This window comes from Parasteatoda tepidariorum, chromosome 3 (genome assembly GCF_982258835.1).
Source record: "Parasteatoda tepidariorum strain Cologne lab strain chromosome 3, Ptep-v5.0, whole genome shotgun sequence".
NCBI classification, from domain to species: domain Eukaryota; kingdom Metazoa; phylum Arthropoda; class Arachnida; order Araneae; family Theridiidae; genus Parasteatoda; species Parasteatoda tepidariorum.
Genome location: NC_141757.1, coordinates 8,084,800 through 8,093,120, shown reverse-complemented (window position 1 = coordinate 8,093,120; position 8,321 = coordinate 8,084,800).

Below are 8,321 nucleotides of genomic sequence, written 5' to 3'. Positions count from 1 at the left end.
TGAAAATTTTATATTGCAACATATGTAATTATACATTATATGTATTCATTGAACTTAAGTTTTTATTTGAGTGTGGCTATGGTTTAATCATTCTGAAGTTTACATTTTGATTCATAATTCCTATTATTTTTGGTTTCTGATCTCAGATATATATTTTTAAAATGTAAAATATTTTTCAGATTTTAAGTATTTATTTTAGAAAATTTATCATACAAAACTTTTGCTACTTATGAATATTATTCATTCCTTCGCAGCTCCATATTTAGATGTGCTGTGATGATATCTGAACAATAATGCTTAATGTGTTAATTTAAATTGGTAGTAAATTTTTTAGTTTTTATATATTAGTGTTTATTATTAGTGTTTGATTAAAAAGTATAGAGATTAATATTAAATAGATTTTCAATGGAGTGAAAATATATGCTAATGCTAGCATGCTTGTCAAGTTTAATAGTTTGTTACACTTCTTCCCTTTTTTAAAAAAAACCTCTTCTTAAGAACTACTTTTTTTTCTGCGTTTGAAAGATGTTTAATTAACTGCTTAACTCTGAACCAAGATTTACATGTATTATTTATTACATGAAATATTATAAATAAATAAAATATATAGGTTTTTCAATACCTATTGTTTTTGAGAACTGAAATTTATTTATACTTCTAGCAATGAAAATTTATTGTTATTTTCTTTTGTTATTTAAACGTATGTAATTAACTTGGAAATCGATGTTTTAAATACATTAAATGATTAATTATTTAATAAGGCATGATTTTAAATCTGATTAGGTTATAGCAAGTGAGATTGATAGCAAAAGCACACATATCTATATATAATTTATCTGAACCGAATTTTATTTGAAAATATATTTTATTCCTGAATGATATAACTTTTAAATAATATCTGATAGATTAAGAATTCAAAAAGTTTATCTTCTTTACATACAGGGATGAAGTGGGATACTGGGACCTATCCTAGTGTGCCCTCCATCTTGATTACTTTTTGCTGAAATAAATTTAAAAAAATATAAAAATTGGTATTAATTTCCCTTTGGTTTAAAGGGAAAAACTTACAAATGTATGTTGATTTGTAAAAAAAAAATAATAATTCGTTGTTTACCCTTTTCACATTGTTTTTTCTCTGAAAATGTTTTTTATTTTTATTTTTGTTCCTTTTAAATTACTCTCTTGTACTATTTTATGTATATATTTCAAAAAGTAATTCTTACTCATCTAAATAAGAAAAAAAATTTAGTTTATGAAAAATAATTAAAAAACAGTCTCTCTGCATACATATTTCTTTTTTTTTTTAAAAAAGTTAAATAAAAAGACTGTTTTTTAATAAACAGCTTGCAAGCCTTTTTCTATAATTTGAACAGAATTTTTTTTAAAAACTAAGCATTTAACAGTCCATTTTTTTAAAGTAAAGTATTTATTTAAAGAATAACCTTAAAATTTCATTGATATACCCCTTTCAGAAAAATACAAATTTTACCATGTGAAAATAATCTTAACAAAGTAAATATTTATAATAGTTATCAATATTAAGTCAATAAACAGAGATAATTTTACCATTGTATAATTCTCATTGAATTTTCTTAAAAATGGAATATGAATAAAAAGGCAGTGTTTTTAAGGGATGGTGGCTATTTTTACAGAAAGGGAAAAGAGGATGTATTTATAAGGATCAAAAGGTAGACAGGGCAGGTTGCCCTTCTAAAATCACTTAAGGAAAACACTGCGTATATTCACGTATTGATATATAAATATATACATATCACATGACACCCCCTAAAAAGTGCATCCTCCAGGGTATCCCTGCTTACATATTTCTATAAACAAACATTGAAGAAAAACTTATATTTAAAAACTCATTAAATTTTTTATATTGTCCATTACAATGTGTATTTTTCTTACAAATCACAAAAGAGTTTGATTTAAACTAATATTTAATTAAAAATCCAGAGCACAATATTAATAATCAATCTTTCATATGAAACTGAAAGCAAAATACAAGTTCTTAATAAATTTAACTCAGTCAAATTTTATTATTTTTAAACAACAGCTATCTCTTGTTTAATTATCTAAATTATTTTGTATTCTAAAGGTTAAGTTGTGTTTTGCTCATAATTAACAAAATAATTCGTTAATTTAAAAACTAAATTGTATATTTTAATATTTTTCTGTTAAAATGATTTTTTTAAATTTGACTAAAATATCCAGGAATTTTTAAAAAAAATCATTTTTATTTTTTCTAATAGGAGGCAGAAAAAATCTTTTTAAACAAAATATCAAATAATTTTAAATTTAAAATAAAAAATGTATATTTATATGTTTATTTTAAATAAATTAGTTATGTAGTTATTTTTTATAAAAATTTACAAGGGAAATTTCCAGTTTTAGTTTAGTCATCTAATATAAATATTAAATTTATGGAATTAATAGAAATAAACACATTTAGGAAATTTTAAACTCATCCTTTATGCTTATAAATTTATTTTATCTAGTTAATACCATTGTCTTGGGAAAAAAGTGATTTTTTCTTGAAAGGGGCTTAACCTTCACATAAATCACTTATCATAAAATTTACTTTGTGATGCTACACAACTAAACCTTTTTACGATACTCTCTATTGTGACAATGTAGCTCCTCTTCTGAGTGTCTGAAGTTTTTTTTAAAAATATTTTTCCTATAATCGATAAAGTTTAAGTATTAATGTTCATTTTTTAAAAATTGAAAATTTTGTTACTTCCAAAACTATAAGGAACACAATTGATGGTTTGATAAAAGTTAGTTAGATAATAATGAAAAGTTATGAAACCCCTGATTTAGGGTATTAACCCAAGGCGGGGGTAAATACCCATTTATAAATACCATACTCATTGGGTATTTATCCGACCCACCTCTATACCTATACAGTGTTGGGTTAAATCAGAATATAAAAACTCTTAATAAATATAAAACAATAACTATAAATTTGCTAAACTTCCTTTAACTGCTGATATTTTTGTAGTCTTATAAAATTTGCTTATTTATCTTCATTATCAATGATGGTACATATTTTTTTAAAGTAAAAGTTTGAATTTTTTTTTTTCGTTAATAAAAATAAATAATTATAATAAAGTTTGCATAAAACACTGAAAAATTACAAGTTTTATACCTTATTATTTTGAATTTTTTTTTTTTTCAAATTTTTCATCCAACAAATTTGTCTTAAAAAATCTTACTAAGCAGAGGAATTTTTTTAGACGAAAAACTCAGAGACAAAGGTTAAGCTCTTGGGCATCAAAAGGAATTAAGCAATTTGCAACCAATCACCTAATTATTCTTTAGTTTAATGAAAACAATCACAAATTTATCTTAAAAATTTAAAAATAGAAAATTAAAGCAAGGTTTATGTGTCAGATTTTTAAAGTAAAAAATTTTTATTAGCTTCTCCCATGTTATTTTCTCTTTGCTTAGTCAAATGAAGGTATACTGCGAAATAGAAATTTGGAATACATTTTTTGGTAGAATATAGATTAAATCCATTAGATTTTAGAAATACTTTAATGATTCTAAAATTCTCAATGATTCTTTAAAAAGAATTATTATTAAACTAGCATGGTCTAATAATAATTCTTTTTAATGATATTGAAACAGGTTTGGATCTTAAAATATCTGTGCTTATTCTGATTCATTATTTTTAATCTAGCAATATACACAAATACAAAATTGAAAAAATCATTATAATGATGTACAAAATGTTATATAGCTATTATAGAATTAATAAAGTTTCTGAATAAAAACTTTTTGTCTTCTATATTTTTATATATTTCTTTTTATTCTTCTCAACTAAATCTTTCTTAATTGAAATCAATTTTTTATTTGATAACAAATAAAACTCATTTTAGTTAGTTTACTTTGATTTATTTAGTGACTTATTCCTATGAATTTTGTTTATTAATATGAATTTAAAACAAATGAGATCTTAAAAAAAGCTCTTCAAACTCATGTCTATAGAAATAAGAAATATATTGTATTACAGAGTTTTTCTTATGAATAAAATAAGGGCAGGGTATTTCCTCTCTGAAAAAAGCTTTATAAGCAAAATGTTAAAATGTGTATTATTATGTATAATTGAATTTTATCCTAGACAATTTTTAAATTACCATCTCATACTATCTTATGAGTATATTTCAAGAAGTAATTCTTTTTCGTTATCAAAATATGAGAAAAATTGTAGCTTATAAAAATAATTAAAGCCATGCTAAATGGCAATCTCTGTGCATGTTTTTTTTTCAATAAAAGAACTAACAAAAAACGATTAATTGATAAACAACTAGAAAGCTTTTCTCAATAATTTTAACAGAAAATTATAAGAAAATAAACTTTTAAAGGTGAATTTTTAAAAAAAAAAAATTTAAATCACTTATAAAAAAATTAATATCCCCCTTCCACCTGCCCCAAAAAAGATACTTATTAGAAATTTGACCAGTTGAGAATAATCCAAGCAAAGTAAATGTTTGTATAAGAAATCTGAATTTAACCTATAAGCACATAATTTTACCAATATAATTATTATTTAAACAATGAATTAATTTTTTTCAAATTAGAATCTGAATAAAAAGACATAGTTTCTAATGAAGGGTGTCTTATTTTTATAAAAAGAGCAAAGAGTGTACATTTATTGGGATCAAAGGGGGGGGGGCAGGGCGGGTCGCCCTTCAAAAAACAGTTAAGCAGAACACTGTATTAAAATATACTGTTAATGAATTTCTTATAACTAAATGTTGCCATTTTAGAATGTTTTTCAATGGCCCTGAAAAATTATATTTAATGAAGATAATATTTTGCCTTTTCCGATCAATGATAATATTTTGCCTTTTCCGATCAATTTAAAATAAAAAAATTTTATAATTACCTATTTATTATAATGTAATATTATATATTATAGAGTTATATTGTCTTCATTTCCAAATTATGAAGTTTCTAATAGTGTTCTAAGTGCTAAACCTTGTTTATTTCCATTTTATTTATCCTTTTACATTGTTTGGACAAATTAGTTAATGCTTTTCCTTACTATTATCACAGTATGATTGCTTTAAACTAGAAGCCTTTCAAATATTATATAAGAATATTTTGGACAATTTTGAACACCTTATCAGCATAATTAGGTAAATTGCAGACCTTTCTCCATGTGTCAAGATGTTACATCAGCCCCTGGTTTTCACTTTGATTTTTACTGTACTAATTTAATTTAAGGATAAAATTCTAATAAAAGATATTAACTTTATATAAATCAAATTTTATAGCAAGTTAATATGAAATTTAAAAAAATACTCCTCTTTCCTTTGACATTTTTTTTACTATAAAAATAGTTCTAGGTCAGTTAAATGAGAGTCTGATTTAAATTTTGGAAAAGACCTTTATCCTTATTTACCCCTCTCCTGTGATTGGATATCAAAATACAAGTAGGGTGTGGGAAAAGTGTAAAGGAAGTAATTAGCGAAACCATGTCTAATAATAGCCTTGTTTTATCCATGCATAGCATGCACTAATTTTAAAATGTGTAGTTTTTGAAGCTTTTTATTTTATTTGCTAGTGTATGAAAATTGAAGTTTTATTCTAATTCAGAAAATCTGATAATTTGTGATGTGTTTAATCTATATAGCTATCAAATATGAAATGGTAAAAAAATTTGCACCAACATAATTTTTAAAAAGCTACAATGAGTAAATTCTTGAAGGTCAAAAAGGAATACATAATTTTTCCCTTTGGCTTTTTCTTGCCAGATTATTTTTCACTTTGATATTTAGTAAACTAGAATTTTTAGCAAACAATTTTCATTTCTGTGCATAGCTTTATAGTTGCCACTCGGTATGTGGTGTTTTTTCAGAAGTTTAAATGTAGTCACTGTGTTAGCTTCATTTCACTTTTTTATCATTTTATATTCAGTTTTATACATTATATTTTTATCCCTCATAGGTAAATATTCCGTGAAAAAAGAATTAAGCATAGTGTTTAATATGAAAGTGATTTACAGATGATGTGCCTCATTATGATGATTTGTAAATAACTCATCAGAGTCTGCATTGAAATGCTTCCTGAATCATACTAAGTATTACATGCTATTAAGTGTTTTCCGAATCAAGCATCACGATTCTTATTTAAGTGATTTATGAATCACACACTGAGATTCGTGTTTAAAGGATTTAAAATTTGCCTATTGCAAATAGCGTTAATGGGATTTAAAAATTACTGTTTTCAATTTTTATCAAAGTGATATATGAATCTCCTTTTGCATTTAATGATTGCTAGATTATGCATCATTTTTTACATAAAAATCATTACCAAATAACGCGTTGTGTTTTGCATTGAAGTAATCAAAGAATCATGTGACAAAGTTTGCATTTTGGGGATTTATTAATCACTCATTGCTATTAATGACTTGTTACTTTGTGCATTTTTCAAACTTTATTGTTTGCTATTCATATATGCTTCGATTTACGGAACATACGTTGCATTTCAATTTGCAAGTTATATCTTGTACGTAATTTACGTCATCTTTAAGACTTGCTTCATGTTTCATGTCATTATATCTATGGGCAACATATTGCACTTTATATAAACACGTTTTAAAAAACTAGTCATTGTGAATTATAATAAAAAAAATTGGCAATTTATGATTTATTTTAAGGAAACTATAGTTTTGTAAATCTTAAGTTTGTTATCTGTCAAAATATTGTACTACAAAGGATTTTATTGTGCCCAAAATACTTTATTGATATTCTGAGGTGTTGTGTTTTTAAAATTGAAACAGACATGCTAAATATTAGTTTTCAAATTCTTATATGCTTCATAATTTTTTAATGAAAAGTCTTACCAGTTCTAGTCTTTAAAAGTTTGCATGTATGCTAATGTCAATTCGAGGTTTTTTGTTAATTAAACCACAATGCAACTGTTAATTCATTTGCATTGGTAGATATGCAACACATATTTAAAAATTGCCAGAACTATTAAACAATGTAAAATTGATGCAATTAATATATACTCCAATGTTATAAAATCTAGTGGACATGTATTTTAGCATACTAACTGTTATTGAGTAGGTCCTTCAAAGTGATTGAAAAATCCTAAAATCATTGTTATTATTTTTTTTACTTTATTTATTTATTAATTTTGAAAATTGAGTGGGATTGAATTTGAGAGGGGTAAATTTTGAAATTGAGAGAGTAGTAACTTTTAAAAAAAATTGAGATTTTAAGTGAATTCTGTAATGAAACATTCATTATTTAAGCGAGAGAGTTAAGCTAGTTTTTTTTCATAGCTTCATTTCAATTAACCTCATTTCTATTGAATATCTGCATAAAAATAAGTGATAAAAAGCATGTTTTCTTATATAATTATTTTTGAAATTGAAGATTTTTGTAATAGTTTAGATATTCTTAAAAATTTAATCTACAGGTTTTGTTTCTTTAATCAATTCGAAAAATCAGAGAACGATCGATGTTCAATCCTGTACCCCCAGAGGTATTGATTTGTTGTGGGAACATGGAGAAATTTGCGACTCAACAGATTTAACGTGCATCAGTCACCATTTAATGCCGGCAGGGTTCGAACTCTCGGACATGGGGCCAGCTCCCTACCGACCAGGCTATCCTGGCCCATGAGTAATATAGTAATACTAAAAATAGTGTAAAGTGTTTTATTGATATCATACATTTATGATATTAAAAGGCCGGGATAGCCTGGTTGGTTGGGTGCTAGACTCACGATTGTGAGAACAGGAATTCGAATCCAATCATGGATTCTCTATGTAGTAAATGGTGACTGGTGCACATTAAATCTGTCGGGTCACAAAGTGCTCCATGCCCTCATAACAAATTATACCTCTGGGGGTACTTGATAGGAGATTGATCATTTTCTGCTTCAGGTCAAAATTACGATCTGTGAGTGAAAGAAAGATTGTATGAATGGGTCTGCCTTATAAATAGGTGTGACATATGGGCACTGTTGTCAGGTACCGGTAACCAATCACCCCAGATGGCGTTATAAAATGCCCTAAAAATTAAAAAAAGAACCCAAAATTTTAAACATGTATAAGTATTATAAAATAGTATAAAAGTTAAATAATGTATAGAAAACGTTGCTTTAATACTTTTGAATATTTTATTATCAAGAAATTAATAATGTGCTGATAATTGAAAAAAGGATGAACAATTGTACTATTAATTTACCATTAAACTGATTTTTGTGTTCCCAATCTTTCTTGTACTTTTGTATGTACTTCTTTTTTTATTTATCCTTTGTTATTTTTTTTAAACCATGCACGTTAAAATTTTTAA